Below are 23,430 nucleotides of genomic sequence, written 5' to 3' on the forward strand. Positions count from 1 at the left end.
ACTAACAGCCCTTAAAAGGCACCGGGCAGATATTGCCTGTGTTCAAGAAACACGATTGAATGATGAAGAACACGCTAAACTACGAAGGGCCTGGGTTGGAGAATGTTATGCAGTAGCTGCCCAAGGTTGAAAGGGAGGACTAGCAGTCCTTATCCGCAAGGGATTGGCATGTAAGGTGTCAGTGGTGGAGAAAGGGAAACAGGGGCGATCTATAACGTTACGAGTATGGGTACAGGGCTTTGAATTCCTCATGGTTGGAGTGTATGGGCCCAATGAACATGACAAGGAGTTTTATCGGACACTGGGGAGTAGGTGTCTCCAACAACAAATGAATAGGACTTTGGTTCTGGGGGACTTTAATTTAGTTTTACACCCAAAAGCAGATACCACTAAACCACAGTCAGCACATTACTCAGGGCAGTGAGCAGGAGAACTGCAAACGTTCATCAAAACTTTAAACCTAGTAGATGTATGGAGGACGTTACACCCAGGAGAGCACGACTTCACACATAGGTCTAGGGCCCACGGCACGTTATCAAGACTGGACTATATCTTCCTAGACCGAGTTACTGTATGTTCCATCAAGTAAGGGGAGCTAATATAGGACCAGAAGAGATTTCTGACCATGCCCCAGTGTGGCTGGACTTAGAAATCCCAGGTGATCATATAGGAGGGGCAGGATGGAGGTACCCAGCATACCTAGACAAGGACCCCCAATTCCAAGAACACCTATTGATTAAATGGGGAGATTATGCGTTTTATAATAAAGAACACGCGCAAGCAGACCCGGTCTTGTTCTGGTCCGCTTCAAAGGCGGTACTTAGAGGAGACATTATAGCCTACTGTAATGTGAGGAAGAAGCGCAGAGCAGCAACTATACTACGATTGGAAAAACAGTTGTTAAGAGCCAAACATGCCCACATCCATAAGCCTACCCAAAATACATTAGAGCACTGGAAGACTATACAGGTTACCCTTAATACCCTACTCCACGAAAATGAAATGAGATCCTCCATACACTATAAATATAAGCTCCACAGATATGGGAATAAAACGGGACGATTGCTGAGTAAAGTAATAAAAAACTGGGGGGGGGGGGGGGGTCCCGGGCAGTGACGGCACTGAGGGATAAACATGGTAAATTGATAGTTACACAAAAAGGCATTAGAAATATTTTTACTGAATATTTTGCTCAATTATATTCAGCTGAGACACCAGCTAGTGAACAACAGATACGGGAATACTTAAAGTGGGCAGGTCTCCTGTCAATAACACAGGAAGACCAGGCTATACTTAATGCCCCCCTAACAATAAAAGAACCAACAGGCAATCAAAAAATTAAAATATCGATCCGCCCCAGGTCCTGACGGATACACTGGGGAATTTTATAAGACCCTACCCCTAGAGGCGCAAATGGCATTGTTGGAATATTACGAAGAGGTGATAGCTACGGGAACATTCCCACAACATGCCAATACAGCTCTAATCACGCTAATCCCTAAGCCGGGGAAATTATTAAACAAAGCAGAAGACTTCCGCCCAATCTCCCTAATAAATGTTGATACCAAGATTTTGGCAGGAATGTTGGCAGAGAGGATGGCTAAATGCCTACCCAGACTGATATGCCCTGAACAGGTAGGATTTGTTAAAAATAGGCAGGCAACACACAATGTCCGCCGGCTGTTGTTGGCCATGGCGGCATGTCAAAGACAAGGGATTCCCTCAGTAGTAATAAGTGCAGACGCCGAAAAGGCTTTCGACAGGGTGGGATGGAAATATCTTTTTCAGACTATGAAGGCGATGGAGATTGGGGGTTGGTTTATGCAAGCAGTTCAAGCTCTTTATTGTAGACCAGGAGCGAGTGTCCTGGTTAATGGTATAAGGGAGGCTGAATTTAGCATAATGAGGGGGACTAGACAGGGTTGTCCTCTCTCGCCTGCCCTCTTTGTGATATCATTAGAACCACTCTTGCGCACATTAATGAAACAGGAAGCTATATCTGGAGTGCAGATGGCCGGTCAGGCAATTAAAGTATTAGCTTTTGCAGATGACCTGCTGCTGACATTGACAGATCCCCCTAGATCCATGGACTCATTATTAAAGGAAATAGAGCGTTTTGGCCGAATTTCAGGGTTCAAACTGAATCTAACTAAAACAGTGGCCCTTGAAATAGTAAAAGGCCCGCATGAAGGATGGACAGGCAAATTCCCACTAGCTTGGGAGACGAAGTCTATCAAATATCTAGGAGTACGCATACCGGTAGACCTTTCACAACTATATGACCTAAACATACATAAATTGCTCACTGACACTAAACAGACCTTAGGGGCCTGGGGTGCACTCCCCATGTCCCTATTGGGTAGGATTGCACTATTTAATATGGTCATTGTCCCGAGATGGACATACATATTCCAGACGTTACCCCTGTACTTAAAAAAGGGAGATGAACGAATACTACACCATCATTTACAACAATTCCTCTGGAATGGGAAAAAAGCAAGATTACCAATTAATATCTTGTATATACCAGTAGAATACAGGGGGCTGGGGCTATTGAGTATACGCTTTCTGAGTATAGCTAGCGGAATGAGACATATAAATGATTGGTTTAGGTATACAAGTGACTATACTAACACCTCCCTGGAGTTGGGCTTAACACCTGGGATACATTTTAGTAATTATTTACATAACACAGGGGCACCCGTGCCATATTCATTGAAACACTCCGGGATTCTGATAACAGCAAAAGCAGTTTGGGAGTGGGTGTGTCGATTGCACCAGTTTTCCTCAAAGGTGACACCATATTTACCTATATGTGATAATTTCTCATTTCCACCTGGACAGATGTACTCTGTATTTCGTAGATGGAAAAAGAAAGGAATAGTATATCTTCTTCAAGTGGTGACTAGAGAGGGCCGCATTAGAGCATTTTGTGAACTACAGAGGGCATATGACTTACCTACCAGTGACAATTTCTTTTATGGACAGTTGCGACACCACGTCTCATCTCTACCATGGACTTCATTAACAGAGGACGTACAGGAAGAACTCTCTTCAGCATACTCTATGGAGTCACAGCAGAAAGTGCCTATGACATATCATCATAGACATATACGGGACACAGCTCTGGAGCTGGACTACCATAAATTGGCAAGCTCCTGGACTCTGGATTTACAAATTACAATAACTGCACAAATGCTGCAAGCTCACATATTGCAGATCAGAAGAACTACAGATTTTACCACGCACTGGGAGTTGCAGTACAAGATGGCCCTTCGCTTACACATCCCACCGAGACAAGCATTCCATATGGGATTGTCACCTTGGGGTGAATGCCCAAAGTGTGGGACCCCTGGAGCAACGGTGGGCCATATGTTTTGGCATTGTGTGAATATCCAGAAATTCTGGAAACAGATTGTAACAACGGTGACCAACATGTGGGGACAAAAATGGCATTATGAAGTTAATTTGCTCTTTTGGACAACCAAAATTAGGAACGAAACCTAAGCGAGGTTACACTGCTTTTGCACTGAGAGCAATACTTGTTGGTAAGCAAACGATATTATTAGAATGGATGTCATACCACTCTCCGACGTTACAACAATGGCGGACACGTATGATACACATGTTACGTATGGAACGTATAGCTACAAAACACCTTGACTCAGAGATGGGCGTTACATTTCAACAACGATGGAGTCCGTTCTGGAGTGCAATGACACCGGCAGCACGAAGTCATATATTGAACCCCTGACGACAATGTTTTGGATACCAATAGGAAGGACACTGCAAGAGGAAGGGAGTAGGGTGGAAATGGGGGAAGGGGGAGGGTGGGGTTTGAGGAGGGAAGATAAGATACCTATGATATGATACTACCTGCCAAGTTGATCACTAGAATATAAATGTACAAGATATAGGTGCGGGGGGGGGGGCGGGGGGAAGAAAAACAAAAAATACTCACATATTAGCACATGGAAATTGTGGAAAATGGTTGTACTTGGAGACAAATGTTAACTGTATTGTTTTCACAGAATGTTTAACAATAAAATATGATTTAAACATACTTGACAATCACATTTGTCCTTGGTAATGCGTCTGAGGCAGGCACGTATGTGCAGGGCCACCGAGAGGGAGGGGGCAAAATTCCCCGGGCCCGGGACTCCAAGGAGAGCCCAGCACCGGGTCTCTCTCCCTCTCCTGCTCCCAGGCCGCCTAACCTCAACTCCCTTCTGTCTGCCATTTGACCAACTTCATTTAAACAAAAAAAAATCTCGAAATTGGCAGCGTAGTACCTTCTGTGTGAAAGCAGCAGATCATCTTGGGCGGGCCTTCCCTCACGGTGTCCCGCCCTCCTCTGATGTAAGTTCCTATTTCCTTGAGGGCGGGACACAGTGAGGGAAGGCCCGCCCAAAGGGGATCTGCCGCTTTCACACAGAAGGCGCTGCATTGCCAATTTAGAGATTTTTTTTTTTTAAATGAAGGTGGTCGGATGGCAGACAGAAGGGAGCTGAGGGTAGTTAGGTGGAGACTGGGGACTGCGACCTGGGAGCAGGAGAGGGAGGCGACAGCAGTAGCAATTGGGGGGGAGGCAGGAGCAGGGCGGCAATCCTTGGGGCGGAGCTGGGTAGGCCTTGCCCCGGTCCCGGCTCAGTCTCTCTGTGGCCCTGCATATATGCCAAAACATGGTACCGTGTCAAGTCAGCTTAAATAAGCACCTTTAACCTTGTTTTGGTGTCCTGAGTCTGTCTTAGAAGACTGATCCAGTTCCCACTCCTTGTATTTTGGCTGAACCTAGTGACTGGACCATATATTTTTCTTAATGATTGCTATACACAGGGACATCCATGTAGTTTGGTGTCAGTTGCTCTGTGTAATGCCGCCTAGTGATGGAGAAGCATGGTAAATACCTGTTGCTTTGGGACAGTGGCACCCCTGGTTAAATTGTAAAAGCTATCCTTTGAAATTTGTTGACAGGCACATCTAATGATTAGATATATTATCACAATTGGTTTCAATTTGTTGTTCTTTCCAAACCAGCAGAATGTTTGGCAATAGCTCCGTTCAAACCGCCTTTCCTCCTCCCCTCCAGGTCAGAGACCCTCACAGCGACAACACAGAAACACACACACATAAGCAAAGGGGGTGGAAAGAATTCCTCAAACTATGACCTGCAAGCTTTCCCCACTTGTTCTTGATAACACTACTTATTAGGGATGTGTATTTCTGACCCCCCAAAGCAAAACTTGTACCTAACAAAATTGTTAAAAATGAGATTCAGCTAGTTTTATAGATACTTGGTTTTGTTTCATGCAGAGATGCATAGAAGTTGGCCAAAAACAATTCATTTCTCCTTACACTCGGAGTGGCAAGACCTACTAAATAATATATAGAATTAGAATTATTATTATAAGCATAAAAAACGAAGGCTGATATAAAGGGCAAGCTAAATCAATTTAATGAACAGAAAAACTACTGACTGATGCAGGACTGAATAGCAAAGCTACCAATTAATGCAAGATTGAAATCAGATGAGCTTGGATTTATTTTGCAGCATTTAGCATACTTTGAATGTCTTTGAGAGAGATTGTTGTAGACTCATTGCTGTAAGTTTTCGGGACAGAATCCAATGTTTTCTTTTTATATTGTCACTGACTCATCACAGTTCGTATATACTATGGGGTGAATTCCATACATGGTGCATTTTCGGCACCAAAAAGAGAACTATTAAGTTAGGTGTGGTTTATGGAATACTGCTTACGCCTGGTACTTGCACCTGACTTTAGGCATGGCCATTTCCACCAACTGAAATATGGTGCAAATGTGCATTCCTAAATTGGGTGCATATCCCTTGTATTCTATAACAATGCACATAAATGCTAGGAACTCCCCCATTCCACCCAGAACACTCCCATTTCCGTGACCCCTTTTGTTTTTTTAATCACGCAGAAAATTTAGGCTGTCCTTATGTTCCACCTACTGGAATTGCCTTCAAAGCTGACTCCAGCCTATCCAAATCCGTCTTGTCATTTAAGGAACCCAGACAGTAAAGGTCTGTCCAACACTGTCCTCCGTTCCAGCTACTGAAGCTGCCATTGAAGCCCCTTCCAGGATATCCTAAACTGGATTGCCATATATAGACGCAGACCTAAAAAGTCTGCCTGGCACTGGCCTTAGTCCTCCACAGCTGGAGTAGCCATCCAAGAGTCACTCACCCATCTGCCCCCGGCAGCCATTTAAGGGTTATTTTTTAATTTATTTTTGTTTTCTACCATCTATTTTCTAAATAGAGTTCCTCTGTGTTCATCACATACCTTTTTGAATTCTGTCACTGTTTTGTCTCTACCACCTCCCTCAGGAGGGCATTCCAGGCATCGGCCACTCTCTCCATAAAAAACAATTTACTGACAGTACTCCTAAGTCTACCACCCTGCAACCTCAGCAGTCCTCTAGTTTTACCATTCCCCCTTCTCTGGAAGAGATTTGTTTCTATATTAATACCTTTCAAGTATTTAAATGTCTGTATCGTATCTCCCCTGTCCCTTCTTTCCTCTAGGTTACACATATTCAGGTCTTCCAGTCTCTTCTCATATATGGCACAGGCCCCATATAATTTTTGTTGCCTTCCTCTGGACCACTTCTAGTATTTTTATATCCTTAGCAAGATACGGTCTCCAAAACTGAACACAATACTGCAGGTGGGGCCTCACCAGCAACTTGTACAGGGGCATCAACACCTTCTTTCTTCTGCTGCTTACTCCTCTCTCAATGCAGCCTAGCATCCTTCTGGCTATGGCCACAGCTTTGTCACACTGTTTGCTTTAAGGTCCTCGGACACCATCACCACAAGGTCCATCTCCGTTGGGTTTCTACTCCCCAAATGCATCACTTTGCACTTTTTTTGCATTAAATTTTAATTGCCAAATGATAGACCATTCTTCTAAATTTTGCAGATTCCTTTTCATGTTTTCCATTCCCTCCGGAGTGTCCATTCTTTTACAAATCTTGGTATCATCCACAAAAAGGCAAACCTTACCTTTTAATTCTTCGGCAATGTCACTCACAAATATCTTGAACAGAATTGGCCCCAGCACCAATCCCTGAGGCACCTTTCCTTCCTCTGAGTGAATTCCATTTACCACCACCCTCTGGCGTCTGTCTGTCAACCAGTTTCTAACCCAGTTCACCACTTTAGGTCCTAACTTCAGCCTTTCAAGTTTATTTAAGAGCCTTCTATGAGGGACCATGTCAAATGCTTTGCTGAAATCTAAGTAGATTACATCTAGTGCATGTCCTTGATCCAGTTTTCTGCTCATCCAGTCAAAGAATTCAATCAAATTTGTTTGGCCCTGATTTAGCTTTGGTAAAACCATGTTGCCTCAAATCTTGTAACTCATTTGATTCCAGGAAATTCATTATCCTTTCCTTCAGCAACGCTTCCATTACGCTTCCAATAACCCAAGTGAGGCTTACTGGCCTTTAGTTTCCCACTTCTTCTCTGTCTCCACTTTTGTGAAGAGGGAGCACATCCGCTCTTCTCCAATCCCTTGGAATCTCTCCCGTCTCCAAGGATTTATTAAACAAATGTTTAAGAGGACCTGTCAAAATCTCTCTCAGCTCCCTCAATATCCTGGGATGGATCCTATCCAGTTCCATGGCTTTGTCCACCTTCAATTTTTCAAGTTGTTCATCAACACATTCTTCTGTGAACGGTGTGATATCCACTCCATTCTTATATGTACCTTTACCAGCTGATCGTGAACCTCTCCCCCTTACAGTCCGATGCTCATAAGCAAACACAGTCGCTAGAGGCCATTAGCACCAGACTAGCACCAGCATTAACCAGCGCACAATGCTCAGAGGCCTCTAGTGCGGGAAACGAGCTCGGCAAAGATCAGCACAAAAAGGATGTAAATAAAGTCATTTCTTATTCCCTCTGATGCTCAGAGAACAGAGGGAAACCTTATGCCAGCTTGGAGCTGGTGTTAAGGTGTCTGAAGAGGCGGAGAAGCATTTTTAGGCTTGAACCAGCGATGAACCCAGCAGTGCCCTGTCATTCAAAGAGCTCTTTCAACAACACACACTCCATAAATCCAGTTCAAGACAGTTCATCCTCACATAACGTCCAGGGCTCAGGAGAATGGGAATTAGCCCTGTGCAGGAAGCGTGATGTCAGCTCCAACCAGTCTGCTGAAGGTTGGTAGCAATGCAGCCCCCTCTGCCCATGGAGGCTCCGCTCACCTCAAACCTCTTCCGCACTGGTGCCTCTTCGCCCTGCTACTCAGTTTGACTGGGCATGAGTACAAGAGCTTTGCTTACTGCACAGCTCTTGGGTTCATGGCCCAGGCACAATTCTCCCCCTTAACCTCCTAATGCTCAACACTAACAGCGCACAGATGATTTGCATATTATTAACGTTCAGCGTTAGGGAGGTTTTTTTCAGCGCTGTTCCGGTGCGACAGCGCTGGAGTTTTGAGCATCAGGGCCTTAGTGAGTAAGCTGTATTTTTGACTGATTGAAAATTGATTAATAAGCATTAATCAATAAATTAGCACACTAAAAACGTTTATTGATAAAAATGTGTAAAATGAACTGAAAAAAATCTAAAAATTGGGGGAAAACCCTAAATGAACCAAAATTGTTTTCTCCATGCACATCCCTAATTCTCAGATGCTGTGTCATTGTTTTGTAACTAAAACAATGTAGCTAACATGATCCATTAAGATAAAAATTATTACACATAGAATGTTCAGATCTCATTCACAGAATCTTTGTTTTGATCTATTTAGTGCAATAAAATAATTTCCTTCCATCATAAACTTTTATAAATGACCTTTGCCCCATAGCTTTCTGGCAGCTCAGCACCTATGAATTCAGCTTATAAAGAAACGCTAGATGAAAATGAAAGCTAACTAAAATGTCCATGAGTATGAGAGTCATTAATTTTCATTTCCAGAAGCAAATTTTTTGATGGCGGGGCAACAGTTTACATGGGTAGTCACTGGGCACCCCATTTCCTCTGCCTCCCTTTTCTTTCCCCCCCCCCCCCCCCCCCACACGGGTTTGTTTCCCACAGAAATCCATGCAGTAGAGCTGCCTGCAAATGGCTGAGTGCCTCGTCCGCTTCTACTGCAAAATTAAACCATGTGATGCAGTAAAGTTAATGAGATGCTAATTGTTACTATGTTATATGTATGTTAATTTCAAGTGCACAGAACTTGCACACTAATTGGAGAAAGCCTGTTAAACGTGCACATGGTAACATAGTAACATAGTAGATGACGGCAGAAAAAGACCTGCACGGTCCATCCAGTCTTACGATGAGGGCAGGGCCAGTTTAACCACTGGACCAGGTGAGGCTTTGGCCCAGGGTGATAAAAATGTGTAAAATGGAAGATTAAGGGCACCAAAATACCCAGCCTCTGACCTCACCTGGCCTACAGATTAAACCTTTTCTACCACCACCACTCCCAGCTAGTCTCTCCCCTTCATTTTCCCCTTCCCCACCCTCCCTGTCAGTCTGGCACTGCTCCCTCAAGCCCTGGATCTTCCCTCTGCCAAGTAAGTCCCACGCACAGGAAATTGCATCAGAAGAGGCAGGATGAGGCACAGGGAAGACACAGGAGCTGGCCAAATGCACCAGTTACGCTGCTGTTGCTGTACTGGGTGACTGATGTAAACTTTACAGGCCTTGGAGGAGTGGCAGAGGTGAGGGAGCAGTGTTGGACCCATGGGGAGAGGGACAGAGGAGAGGGAAAGGGAAACTAGACTGGTGGGGGGGAGAGGGGAGAGGGTTGTCACAGCCTGTAACTTCCTCTGGATCTCATGTACATGTAAACCTGAGTCTGACCAGAGGATGTCACTCTTGTGCAATGGTTAATCTTCCCTACCAACAAGGGACTGTGCATGATGCCACTGATATTTGGATAATCCTCCATAAATTTGGACCCATAAAATGTGGCAAAAATCTTCCAGGGGTTCTTTCAAGAGCAATATGGCTACTGAAAATCTAATCATGGCAAATAACTGGAAATACTGATATGGCATTGCAGATTCTTGGGAGCGTCCTTTTGCTGCCTCCTGTATTGTGCCTTCATTTAAATTAGCGGGGTGGTTATAGGAACTGAGAAAACAGGAACCCTCCATAGAACTGAACTGATCTGGCATCTGCAAGGAGCCTTTGAATCAGTCTTAGCTTTGTAAACTTCTCTCCCAATGTAGTATTTACAGTCCTTGCTTCTTCCGTGTAATTTTTTTAAAATTAAATTATTTAGATGCTACCTTTCCGTGGTCCAATCAAAGCAGTTTGCATATTGCATTCAGGCACTTTCCTCTGTCCCTAGTGGGTTCACAATCTAAGCTCTGTACTTGGGGCAATGGAGGGTTAAGTGACATACCCAGAGTCAGAGGGAGCTGTAGTAGGAATTGAACCCAGCTCCCTAGGTTCTCAGCCCACTGCACTAACCATTAGGCACCTAAAGCACAAGCATCAAAGAACATCAAGTAAAGGGTGCCACAAAGCCAAGCCTGGCCAAACATTGCCTCAATCTGGGATAAGGAGTGCAGAGCAACTTGCACAGTTCGGAGAGCAAGCAAGCATAACTAAAGCAGTGGGCAGGGATTTAGGACCATGACCTCTCTTTCACCCCCAGAGGAAAGTGAGGTGTGGTTGACACCTGTTTATACAGGTAAATTCCACTCAATTGTCTTGTGTTAGCAGAATTGAAGGGGATACCTCGGGACCATTTCAGATGGGTCAAAATCAGGTTAATATCTTTTCTGTGACCATGTGTACCCATCAGAGTTTGCTAAGAAGAAATTCTTGGTATTAGGAGAATATTGGGGCTCTGATTTTAGCAGTTAGAATTAAAACAAAGTTGACGTCATCTTCCATTCTTCCTTCAAGCTCTCTGTTATTGATCAAAAACTATTACTTGGACATAGTCAGGTCCAGAGATGGAATTAAGGAGGGAGCTTGGGTGACACAGCCACTACGAAGGCAGTTCCTGTAGGCCAGCCAGCAGTAGAAGAGTTTTTTTTAAAGATTATCACAATGTTGAAGTTTGTGACTATAAACCTTTTCTCTTTAACCCTTGTGTTGGAAAATAATTGGTCCTCCCCTCTCTTTTTCTTTGATTTTTGGTGAAAGGGGTTCATCACCTTCTCTTTTTATAATGTTTGTTCTCATTGAAGTCGGACCATTACATTGCAGCCCTGGGACAATGTGCTCAGTTTTCCTGAAGACCATCTGCATCAACTTTTACAAGATCCATTACTTCTAGAGAGTGAGGAAGATTCTCCTTTGGGCAAAGAATCCCTAGTTGAGAAATGGATGGAACGTCAGACGCACAAAAGCCCTGCAGCGTACAGCGAAGATCAGCTGAGAAGAGCGCGTCTGTGTGGGCCGCACACACTGGAGATGAATCAGAAGACAGCACTTCTGCTGGCGGGGGTTCGGGTGGAAGGGGCCCAGTGGCGGTGGCGGGTGGGACTGCGGAACCGGGCCCCCCTTGGAGGCCTGGGCCCCGGGAATTTTGTCCCCCCTGTCCCCCCCTCTCAATGGCCCTGACTACCTGCATAGGTGCCAACTTTTTAACATTATTGGGGATGCTAAGCCCAATGGAAATAACCCCTCCCTGGACACATACAAGGAATGTTCTCAATACTGGGGCTGCTCAAGCACTCCCAGCACCCACAGAGTCGGCTCCTATGCTGGGGACTGAATGAGGGGTGGCAGAAACCTTTTGAGGGTATAAGGGGAAATAAATTTCACATGAAAATGAGATCTTGGCCTATGGGATGCTCAGGGATGTTCTTCCATCAAATCTGTTCAATTCATTATCAGAAATATTGCATAATAACTGAAATACAGAAAGAACAGATATTTGTCAAGCGCAGGTGGGTTCTTTACTGAAACAGTATCAACAGACACTCTTGTCCTAAGCTACTACATATATTCCATTGCAAAGACTTTTATCCTTCATGAGGACTCTGTAGTCCTCGTTTTCCTTCCTTTATTATAATGATGAAATTTATGTAAATGACCTTATTCCAGACATGAGCTTACATTTAGGTGCCCAGAGGTCACCCATTTGGAGTCTGTTCTAGAAAGAAAAGCAGAAGCCTACTTTCCTTTATAGAATCCTAGCGTAACAGATGAAATACATGCACCAGCCATAGCGCCATGCGCATAAATTATAGCGTTCTCCAATTGATGCAAATTCAGCGCCAGGCCATGTGGTGCACTGTGGATTTTGTGCACACTTTGTAGAATAGTGACTACTGGCAGTTGTGTGTGTCACTGCTAATGCGACAATTAACACCAAGTAACGGCAATTCTAACCTATCATTGTTGGTTAACATCTATTAATAGCTCAAACTTAAATGATGTTATGCATGTAACTGACACTATTCTATAACTTAAACATACTAAGTGTAAAGTTGTGCGTGCAACGTGTTAGAATCAGGGAGAACATACATTCCTACATGTCTTTATAAAAGAGTCTCCCTGAAAGCTGCATCTGCTCTGTAGCAGGAGTAACTTTGAGCAGAGGCAGACTGACCATTCGGGCAACTGGGCAGTAAAGGTCATTGGGGCCCCGCCAGGCAATAAAAGTCATTGGGCTCCCCTTAGCCATAGGTAACATATGTGCATATTTATAGCACTTGGGGGGGGGGGTTTGGGCATTTACGCACATATATGCCATTATTTTACACATTTATGCGTTAATCAGTGTGTCAATGTCAGTGCCCATTTTATAGAATTATCCCCAAAATATGCAGAAGGCACTTCCATCGTTTACTAGCTGACTTTCTGTACTACTATCAGTGCTGCAGGCATGTAAAATATTTTTACATGGTTTTTCCAAGACCACAGAGGCCCCTTTTCCTATCCAAATAAGGGCCCATGTGGTCTTAAGACCCAGCAAACAAGAACAACTTTGAATTACTGTTGTATCGATCCAATTAAAGCTCACACAACTTGCAAAGAATACACTCTAGGCCCACTATCCTACTTATAATCGAAATAGAAAAACGCCTATATTGTGACCCAAATCGGGAGATAGACGTTTATCTCACAAAAACGAATAAAGCGGTATAATCAAAAGCCGAATTTTGACGTTTTCAACTGCACTCCGTCGCGGATGCGGACAAAGTTGATGGGGGCGTGTCGAAGGCGTGGTGAAGGCGGAACTGGGGCGTGGTTATCGGCCGATCAGAGATGGGCACCTTTCGCCAATAATGGAAAAAAAATATGCGTTTTTAGCGAGAATTTAGGGCACTTTTCCTGGACCCTGTTTTTCCACGAATAAGGCCCCAAAAGTGCCCTAAATGACCAGATGACCACTGGAGGGAATCGGGGATGACCTCCCCTGACTCCCCCAGTGGTCACAAACCCCCTCCCATCACAAAATATGCTGTTTCACAAATTTTTATTTTCACCCTCAAATGTCATACCCACCTCCCTGGCAGCAGTATGCAGGTCACTGGAGCAGTTATTAGGGGGTGCAGTGGACTTCAGGCAGGTGGACCCAGGCCCACCCCCCCCCCCCCACCTGTTACACTTGTGCTGGTAAATGGGAGCCCTCCAAACCGCCCCCCAAACCCACTGTACCCACATGTAGGTGCCCCCCTTCACCCCTTAGGGCTATAGTAATAGTGTAGACTTGTGGGCAGTGGGTTTTGAGGGGGATTTGGGGAGCTCAACACCCAAGGGAAGGGTGCTATGCACCTGGGAGCTGTTTTACCTTTTTTTTGTTTTTGTAAAAGTGCCTCCTAGGGTGCCCGGTTGGAGTCCTGGCATGTGAGGGGGACCAGTGCACTACGAATCCTGGCCCCTCCCACGAATAAATGTCTTGGAGTTATTCGTTTTTGAGCTGGGCGCTTTCGGTTTCCATTATCGCTGAAAAACAAAAAACGCCCAGCTCAAAAAAAGATAAACGTCCATGTTTTTCGAAAATACGGTTCGGTCCGCCCCTTCACGGACCCGTTCTCGGAGATAAACGCCCATGGAGATAGACGTTTCCGTTCGATTATGCCCCTTCACGGCTACCAGCCCTCTGTCCTCTCAGACAGGGAATAGACTGGCGAAAGGCTTCCCAGGGAAGATGAAAGAGGCATGAAGAACCTGGGATAAGAACTGGGAATCCTTAATTGCAAAAAAAAAAAAAAAAGTAAGAGGAAAGCAACTGGGTCTAGGGCAGTACAAAAAGAAGCAAATTAGACCGGTTAAAATGGGCCTGAGGATCTTTATCTGGGATTATTTAGATTGTAAGCTCTTTTGAGCAGGGACTGTCTCTTTGTATCAGGTGTTCAGCGCTGCGTGCGTCTGATAGCGCTATACAAATGCTAATAATAATCATCAGATTCTATATTAGCAATATCAGACCTAAACCACACAGTACAGTGGCACTCTCCATATGGAACATTTCGGGTGTCTTCCCCCTTCAATCCACTTAGGCTGTAAGATTTCAGAGGCCAGTAATGCTCCCCTTCTCCACTGTAGCTATATGGCACAAGTGAATTATTTACTGCACCTCTCACCCATGCACATCTCTGTGCTGTCCTGCAAGTGCTGTCAGTGCAAAGCTCAAACAATCAAGGGCCATCTTGTCTTCTTGGAAGAGCCCCTGCGTACACAGTGCTCAGGTGATATCAGAGATACCTCTGCATGCCAGGTCAAAAGGGAAAGCATTGCTATTGTTCTGCACATGGCAAATACATCCAGGCTTTGAAGTCTCCTCTGGGATTAGTGTAAACTGATGACAAAGTTTGACCTGCACACAGACAGAATTATCCAACTTGAAAAATTGATTGCATTTGCCTGGCTGCCTTCTATCTCTGCTGTGTGTCTTCAGATCAGATAGATGGAAGCCAGAGAATTCCTGGCCTCACTGTGGCTGCTTTGAAAGTAGGAGAGCATGTGGACAGGTGATTCTCTTCTGCAGCATTTGCATAACCCTGTTGTGCTAAATCCCTGTCAGGATTTATTGCGCAGTTAAGGGGAACATTCTAGAGCATCTTCATTCCGTCCTTTTGTGATGCAGGATTTTTCTTTCTGCCTGTTCCATTAGGCTTCCAGTTCAATCAGAACTGAGGCTGGGCTCTTTTATGAGTTTTCATTTGCAACTACCGTGGATTTTTCCAGGGCCGTCCTGAGGGCTGTGTGGTCACAGAGGGTGCAAGAGAGATGAGGCACAAAAATCACGTCCCATCCATTATCTTTCCTGCAGTGACTGCGGCACAGTGGGTGGGTTATGGGGGCACTAGTTTTTACTACTACTACTAATCATTTATATATAGTGCTACTAGCTGTACACAGCACTGTACACATTATATGCAGGTACTTTCTCTGTCTCTAGAGGGTTCACAATCTGTGTCTTTGTACCTGGGGCAATGGAAGGTTAAGTGACTTGCCCAAGGTCACAAGGAGCTGCAGTGGGAATTGAACCCAGGTTGCCAGGATCAAAGCCCGCTACACTAGCCATTAGGCTACCCCTCCACTAGGAGACTTATTTTTTTTTGTTTTGTTTTGATGTTTGAATGGAAACAAAATTTTGCATTACAAAAGTAGTACATTGACCAGGATTTTACACGGAGTGATCAACATATGTCTAGCAACTGGATTAGATTTACTACTCAAGTTAAGTAACAGCTCTAGTCATATATTTGAGTTTATATTGGAAGAAAGACTTTTGAGCAGTATTTTTATTAGGAAGAGGCAGGGCGTGCTATGATGTCTGTGAAGGTGTTAATGCATCTCAATTCCTGAGTCTTTGTATGTACACCAAAAAAACTGAGCACACACTATCTAAATAATTATATTTTATGGATTTTGTATTCTGATTTTTTTATTTTATTTTTGGGGTTTTGATTTTCTGATTTAATGACGTTTCTGGTATATTTATATAATAAAATAGTATAAACATAATGTGTGAATCTCCAGGTATGATCTTTATTCTCTGCTTCAAATCTTCAGTTCTGCCAAACTCCAGAGTCATACAAATGGCCAAGTATCTGGAGAAGTGAAAATCTTTGGATTCTATTTAGGTTGCCCAGATCCGTGCATGAACTAGTCAATTAGGAGCTAACAATTAGGTGTTAACAAGCACTTGGCAGTAATTAGGAGTTACGTGTGGATCTGCCCTGTGCCCTATTCCATAACTTGCATGCCTAAATTTCAAAGGGCGCAACTCAAAAGGGAGCTTGGTCAAGGGAGGGACATGGGCAGGGAAGGGGGTTCAGTTGAGCATACGGCAAATAAGGTGGAGGGATGTTCCAAGAAACAAACAGAAGACAAATTTCTTCCAGAAGGTTTAATCACCACAAAAAGTCATATGTATCACCTGGACCCAACATGGTCCGTGTTTTGGCTGTATCCCTTCTTCAGGGGGTCACAGCTCAAGAACATGTGACCATGGCTACTCAGAAAAAGCACCTTGTCAAGGAAAAATATGTTGACATAATCCTTGAGAGCAGTAGCTCACACATACAAGACACAGCAGCAACCTTGTCTGTGTTTCAAAATCGTGTTGGGTCTAGGAGATACATATGACTTTTTGTGGAGATTAAACCTTCTGGAAGAAATTTGTCTTCTATTTGTTTCTTGGAACATCTCTTCACCCTGTTTGCTGCTTGCTTGACTACTGTGGATGGTTCTTCCTGCCCTTTTGCTTCTAGCTTCAGTTGGGCACAAGCATTTACGCCAGCCATTGTAAGGCTTGTGCCCAATATCAGGAGCAGGAAAGGGGAAGGGGAAAGAGAAAGGGAATGGGGCTTGATACCCTGCCTTTCTGTGTTTTTTTTTTGTAACTACATTCAAAGCGGTTTACATAGTATATACAGGTACTTATTCATACCTGGGGTAATGGAGGGTTAAGTGACTTGCCCAGAGTCACAAGGAGCTGCAGTGGGAATCGAACCTAGTTCCCCAGGTTCAGAGTCCGCTGCACTAAGCGCTAGGCTACTCCTCTACAACAGTAGCATGCCAAGCTACTATTCTGTAAAGGGCACTCTGCACAGAGCGCCCGTTACTATCTCAGCACGGATCATAACAGCGCCTAACTTTGGGTGCCATTTTGCTGAATCTGGCCCATAGTGATGGGCTGAAAAATGTTTCGTTCTTAAACAGAATCAGATTAAAATACGCTCAATTCTATTTGTATGATTTCAGTGCAATGCCCTTAAATTCTTTTTTCGTCATAATGCTATTTATTTCACTGATACCCTTGCAATATACTGAGCAGAGAGGTCTGTAGCATCCAGTTAACCGCCTCATTGTTGTGATCATGTATGTGGTGACTGTGACATATCCGCCAGTTCTCTCTGTCCTCAACTTGCCTCTTTGTTTTTTTTTCCACAGTACCAGATTTGGACCAGTTTTCGTATCCCCACTTCTAGTTTATAGCAGGAATGCACAACCTCTGTCCTCAGTCAGGTTTTTTTGTGAATAGGCATGAGATCTATTTGCATCAAATTCAACAATAATAGCTATATGTTATTTCCAACTCTAGTGAAAATGTCATATCATATATTTGGTATACCAGAGTCTAAATTGTTATTTCACCCTTGGAATCTATTATAAATTGAAGAAAGACCTCAGTAGTGCAACTCAAAGCTTATGGTTTTAGCGTCAAGAATCAAGCACTCAATTCGTCATCGGTCTTATTATATATTTTCGTCTTAACTATTTCAAACAGCAAAAATGCAATTATTCAAGGTAACATTTTCTTTATAATTCTAATCAAAAAACTCACCTCGAATACATGCAATTTTGCTGTTTGAAATAGTTAAGATGAAAATACATAATAAGACCGATGACGAATTGAGTGCTTGATTCTTGACGCTAAAACCATAAGCTTTGAGTTGCACTACTGAGGTCTTTCTTCAATTTATAATAGATTTCAAGGGCGAAATAACAGTTTGGTATACGAAATATATCATATGAGATCTATTTGCATGCATTGACTCCATTGTATGAAATAGCTTTCATGTGTATTCATTGTGGAAATCCTAAAAACCTTGAGTTGCAACCTTTGAGGATTAAGATTGAGCACCCCGATGGTGTAGCCATGAGTGGGCCTTTTGGGTTCAGGCCCACCCAACAGCGATGCAGATTGTCACTGTAGGTGGTAGAGGTCTCCAAGCCCCATCAGCTAAGGACCTCCTCTGCTGGAACCCCAGGTTGTCTGAACACTGTGGAAGTTAGCAGCCTGCTCCCAGCTGCCAACACCAGAACCCTTCCCTCCCCCCCCCCCCCCCATCCTGCACATGCTCAGTTCTCTGCTTCTCCTACAGTAATGCTAAAAGTTGTTGTAATGTGGTCAGGGGTACCCCCCCCCCCCCCATGCAATAGGTGTGGTACCATGTACAGAGTCATTGTGGGGCCTCATTTGCATAAATCATTCTCAGCTGAAAAGCGGGACCACGTATAAAAACCATAGCCTGCTCTAGGTATTGTATAGTGAATCTGTGGGGCACCCTGCTGAGTAAACCTTGTAAAGCTTCCCTGGTCTTTGTGCTGTGTTTGCTAAACAAAGATGCTTTGATTTGGTCCCATCCAGCCACTTAAGACCTCTTGCTTACCTTCTCACCATTGAACCATGTCAGATCTACACGCAGATTAAAGAAGCAAGGCACCTCTCCATCTTATTTATAAGGCAGTCAAAAGGGGCTGCTAAAGATGAGACCTCCTTGTGACTATATAAAGGCAAAATAAACATTTAACTATAGAAAATGAATGAAGTGAGACGGGTACTGCTTATATGTTGTTCATTATTGTATGTCTCCAAGAGCCTTGTTTTAGAGTTTTATGGTTACAATGTCAGTAAATAAATCAATATATTAGAACTTGACTGTTTGATGAATAGCATGCCTTCAACACTGCAGTAGGTAGTAGAGATGTGTTGCTTTAAGTTCTAAAGCCTTTTGTTTGAGGAATAATAGGTAGGAGCGTATAGAGGGTCTGGCCACCTTCAGCTCTGGATGGCAAATTTGATATGGAGCTGAAAGCATAAGGGTGGATTATAAAAGCTATACGGCACTAATTATAGCAACTTAAATACCAAATTAGAAGAAGGAATGAAAGCATTTTATGACATGCCAGGGGAGAAGTAGAACATTTCTTAGGCACAACAGTAGTATTCAAAGTAGTCCTCCAATGATAATCACTTTGCAAAGTAAGTCTTGCCTACGGTGAGGTTGTTCTGTAACTTACAAGGCAAATCTACCTAGGTTACTGTCTTTTAAAAACTCCTTTCTATAAATGTCTAGAGTGGAGGAGTAGTAACCTAGTGGTTAGTGCAGTGGACTTTGATCCTGGGGAACTGGGTTTGATTCCCACTGCAGCTCCTTGTGACTCTGGGCAAGTCACTTAACAGGTACAAATAAGTACCTGTATATACTATGTAAACCGCTTTGAGTGTAGTTGCACAAACCACAGAAAGGTGGTATATCAAGTCCCATTTCCTTTTCCCTTCCTTAGTCTAGTAAACAAAAATGCACCAGGACTAGGTAGGTCAATTCTTGCAGGATGTGACATCACTAGACCAGCTCCTGAAAGCATGTTGTAGAGCAGAGCTTCACAAACCTGTCCTGGGGTTTTCAGGATATGCATGATGTAGACCTGTATGCAAATTTATATGGTGCATATGGACTGACTGTAAAGTCCCCAGGATAGGTTTGATAGATAACACTCAGAATTCTTTCTACAAAAAGGGTCAGTTAATTGATCTCAGTGCAGTCACATGAAGCTGTCTGATGAATCAGTGTTTGACTTTTGAAATCTTTACTAAGACGTGTTTTGTTTATAGTAAAATTTATATCTCAGCTACTGTACACACTCTTAAAAGTTCAACATAATCCAAGCAACCTGGATCTTAAAAAAGAAAAGACTGTAGACTATTTGTTAGCAAATGCCATTGACAAAGCTGAGGAAATCGTTTTGAAAATAGGACCTGGTTGTTTTTTGTTTTATTTAGGGGCCTATATTCAAAGAGATTGAACTGACCAGAAATGGCTCCTGGACAGTTAAATTGTTCCTTCGGGGGCTAATCCATCATTTTCAGCTGCACTTAACCGGGTAGCGATGCTGAAGACACCCAACTCAAAACCAGATATTGTGGGGTGTTTTGGGATGGAGTCAGCACTTAACCGGCCAAGGTAAGCACATAAACAGGTATAGGAAAAAGTGGGATGTTTGACCACGGAAAACCAAAGACTGGAGGGATTAATTCTTAAATCAGTTGTTTATTGATGAAAAAAAGGCTGTGTTTTGGCCGTTAGGCCTGCATCAGGAGTCTCAGTCGACGGAGAACAGCTGTTACAAACGTTAAGGAGCACGTGGTTTGGTGATCAATAGTGTTGGACTCAATCAGCAGATCAACAGCTGATGCAAACGTGTAAAGACACGTGGTGTAGTGATCGATGAAGTTTTTGTTTTATGCTGACATTTCAATTGTCTATTTATTTATTTACTAGACTTTGAGCCCGTAAAAACGGGCTATTATAGGAAGGGGGGGTTGAAAGGCCCGCCCCCACCGCCGAGTTCGCTGCTGCCCCTCCCCCTCCGAGTTCGCGCCCCCCCCCCCCCCACCGAGCCGTCACCACCCACCTTCCACCCGGCCGGGCCCTCGCTCCGCTATTGAAACAGCGAGGGTCCGGGAACGCAGCACTGAGCTCTGCTGAGCTGCCGACGTCAGCCTTCGTTCTTCTTCTCTGCCTGTCCAGCCCTCGTGTGACGTAACGTCGTCGAGGGCGGGACAGAGGCAGAGAAGAAGAAGGAAGGGCAATGTCGGCAGCTCAGCAGAGCTCAGTGCTGCGTTCCCGGACCCTCGCTGTTTCAATAGTGGAGCGAGGGCCCGACCGGGTAGAAGGTGGGTGGCGGCGGCGACTCGGGTAGGGGGAGCGTTAGACGGCGGTGTCCCTCCCTCAGCAATGCGCAGTACAGACCCTCTGTGTTCCGCCCCCCCCCCCCCCCATCATCACATATTGATGTGGGGGCGGGGCAGAGAAGGTCTCTACTGCGCATTTGCGAGTGAGTACGGTCACTCGCCCTTTATATGTTTGATTGCATTTGTATCCCACATTATCCCACCTCTTTGCAGGCTCAATGTGGCTTACAATTCATCATGGATACTGGAAATAGAAGTAAATATACAATTAGTTTACAGAGGGTTTTGTGTTACATGGTGGCGAGATACATGATAGTGTTAAAGCTAAAAGACATTATAAGACATTTCTAGAAGTTTTCAAGATTATACAGTTACACATGTTGATCTTTGTGATATATCTTGTCGAAGAGATAAGTTTTCAATAGTTTGCAGAAGTTGGTCAATTCATAGACCGTTCTCAGGTTACGTGGCAGCGCGTTCCAGAGCTGCGTGCTCGTATAGGAAAAGGTAGATGCATGCATTGATTTGTATTTCAGACCCTTACACTTGGGAGGATGAAGATTAAGGGGTGTGCGAGAAGATTGTTTTGCGTTCCTGGGCGGTAGTTCTATCAGGTCTGACATGTAGGCAGGGGCGTTACCATGGATGATTTTATGGACTAGGGTGCAAAGTTTGAACGTGATGCGTTCTTTCAGTGGGAGACAGTGCAGTTTTTCTCGTAGGGGTTTCGCAAGTTTCTCCTGAAAGGGTATATGTGGTTGCAACAGTAATGATTTAAGTAGATGTATGTATATCCACCCATTCATGTAGCAGCATAGAGCACTGGATTGCCTGTGAGTTTTGCTGAGTGCTTCTGAATCAGTATTGCTACATCCACTGCAAAGTTTTTTCTAATGACACAATCATCAGGGTAAGCACATTCGGTACGTTGCAACAGTAACAGTTTTAACTGGTGTTTTTATATCCACCCATTCAGACAACAGTAATGAGTGCTGGATTGCCTGATTAGTGCTTCTGAATCATTTTTTTTCATGGTCACTGTGTAGTTCTTTTTTAATAATTTCTTTGTAATTATATCATCAGGGTATATGTGATTGTCACAGAACAGTATGATGTTTTTAGGTAGTGTTTACACTAAAGTTAATTTTTATTAATTTCTATTGATTTGAGTTGCTATCTATTAGAACATGGAAACCCACTGATTCTTACTTTTTAACAAAGCATTACTAAATAGTAAGTGAATATTAATTTCAATATTTTTAGATCATTGCTTGTGCATAAGAGACGGCGATTGAGGCTAAGCATTGTGAGATTTTATTTTATTTTATTTATTATTTTATTTTGCATTTTTGAGGTGGTTGTATGACTACTTTTAGGGGTTCACTTTGCTTTTTACCCCTATTAGGTAGGTGATATTTAGTATATACGGTCATTCAGTTATTTTAGTGTTGTATATCTCCACTTATTTGTCTTATGCAGTTCTGTTGATATATATTTTGTGTTGATATTATTTTTTGTTGATATCTTATGTCTTGTATTAAAATTATTATTTTATTGCATGCATATTTAATCTGAATGTTTTTAACTGATATTGATTTGATATTACATTTTATTGTATTGTTTTTAGATTTGATCTGTTTTTATCTTATATGATTTGATTGTGGTTTTAGATATGTTTTATTATAAAATATACAATGTGATGTTTATGTTTTATTCATTATGTATTTTTATTTTGTAGTTTTTTGTACCCCTGATGCAGCCTGAGGGCGAAACGTGGCCATGTCGGGTAACTTGTAATAAACCACTTCTTCTGTTGCCCTCCTGTTCCATTTTTTTGTCTTTTTTGACCAGCAAGGGGAGTGGAAGAATGATTAGATGTTAGATGCAGGGGGAAGTGAGGTAGGGAAGGAGATTTGAGATACTGGGCATGAGAGAAGAAGAAGGGAAAGAGAGACGAGGTGTTGGATACTGGGGGTAGGGGAAGGGAAACAGGGTAGAATAGAAAAAGGAAGACAGGATTGGGGACAAAGAAGATCAGATAAGGGGATTCAAGAAAGTAAGGAAGGGGAGATGGGTTATTGGGCACATGGATGGGTTAAGAAAAGTTAGATGCTGGCCAACAGAATCCTCCTTAATGACTTGTTTCCTAATCTATACCAGAACCAACCAATATTGATCCCTTCTGATTTGATTATTTTATCATATTATCATTATTGAACATTACATTTTTTCCTATTCTCACTTGTATGTTATGTATTATTTTATTTACCCTACCTACCTGTTATTCTTGTACATTAATTGTAACAATATGCTGAACCTCTTACTCTGTCAATGGTGATGCCATTGCTATATAATGTAAGCCACATTGGGCCTGCAAATAGGTGGGAAAATGTGGGATACAAATGCAACAAATAAATAAATAAATAAACTTGGTTTACAGAGAGGAAGGAGAAGGGGCGAGCTGTATATCTGGGAGGGGGAGGGAAGAAAGAGGAAGGGGGTTAATATATACCTGATAGGGGAGAGGAGAAGAAAGAAGGAG

Source organism: Microcaecilia unicolor, chromosome 13 (genome assembly GCF_901765095.1).
Source record: "Microcaecilia unicolor chromosome 13, aMicUni1.1, whole genome shotgun sequence".
NCBI lineage: Eukaryota > Metazoa > Chordata > Amphibia > Gymnophiona > Siphonopidae > Microcaecilia > Microcaecilia unicolor.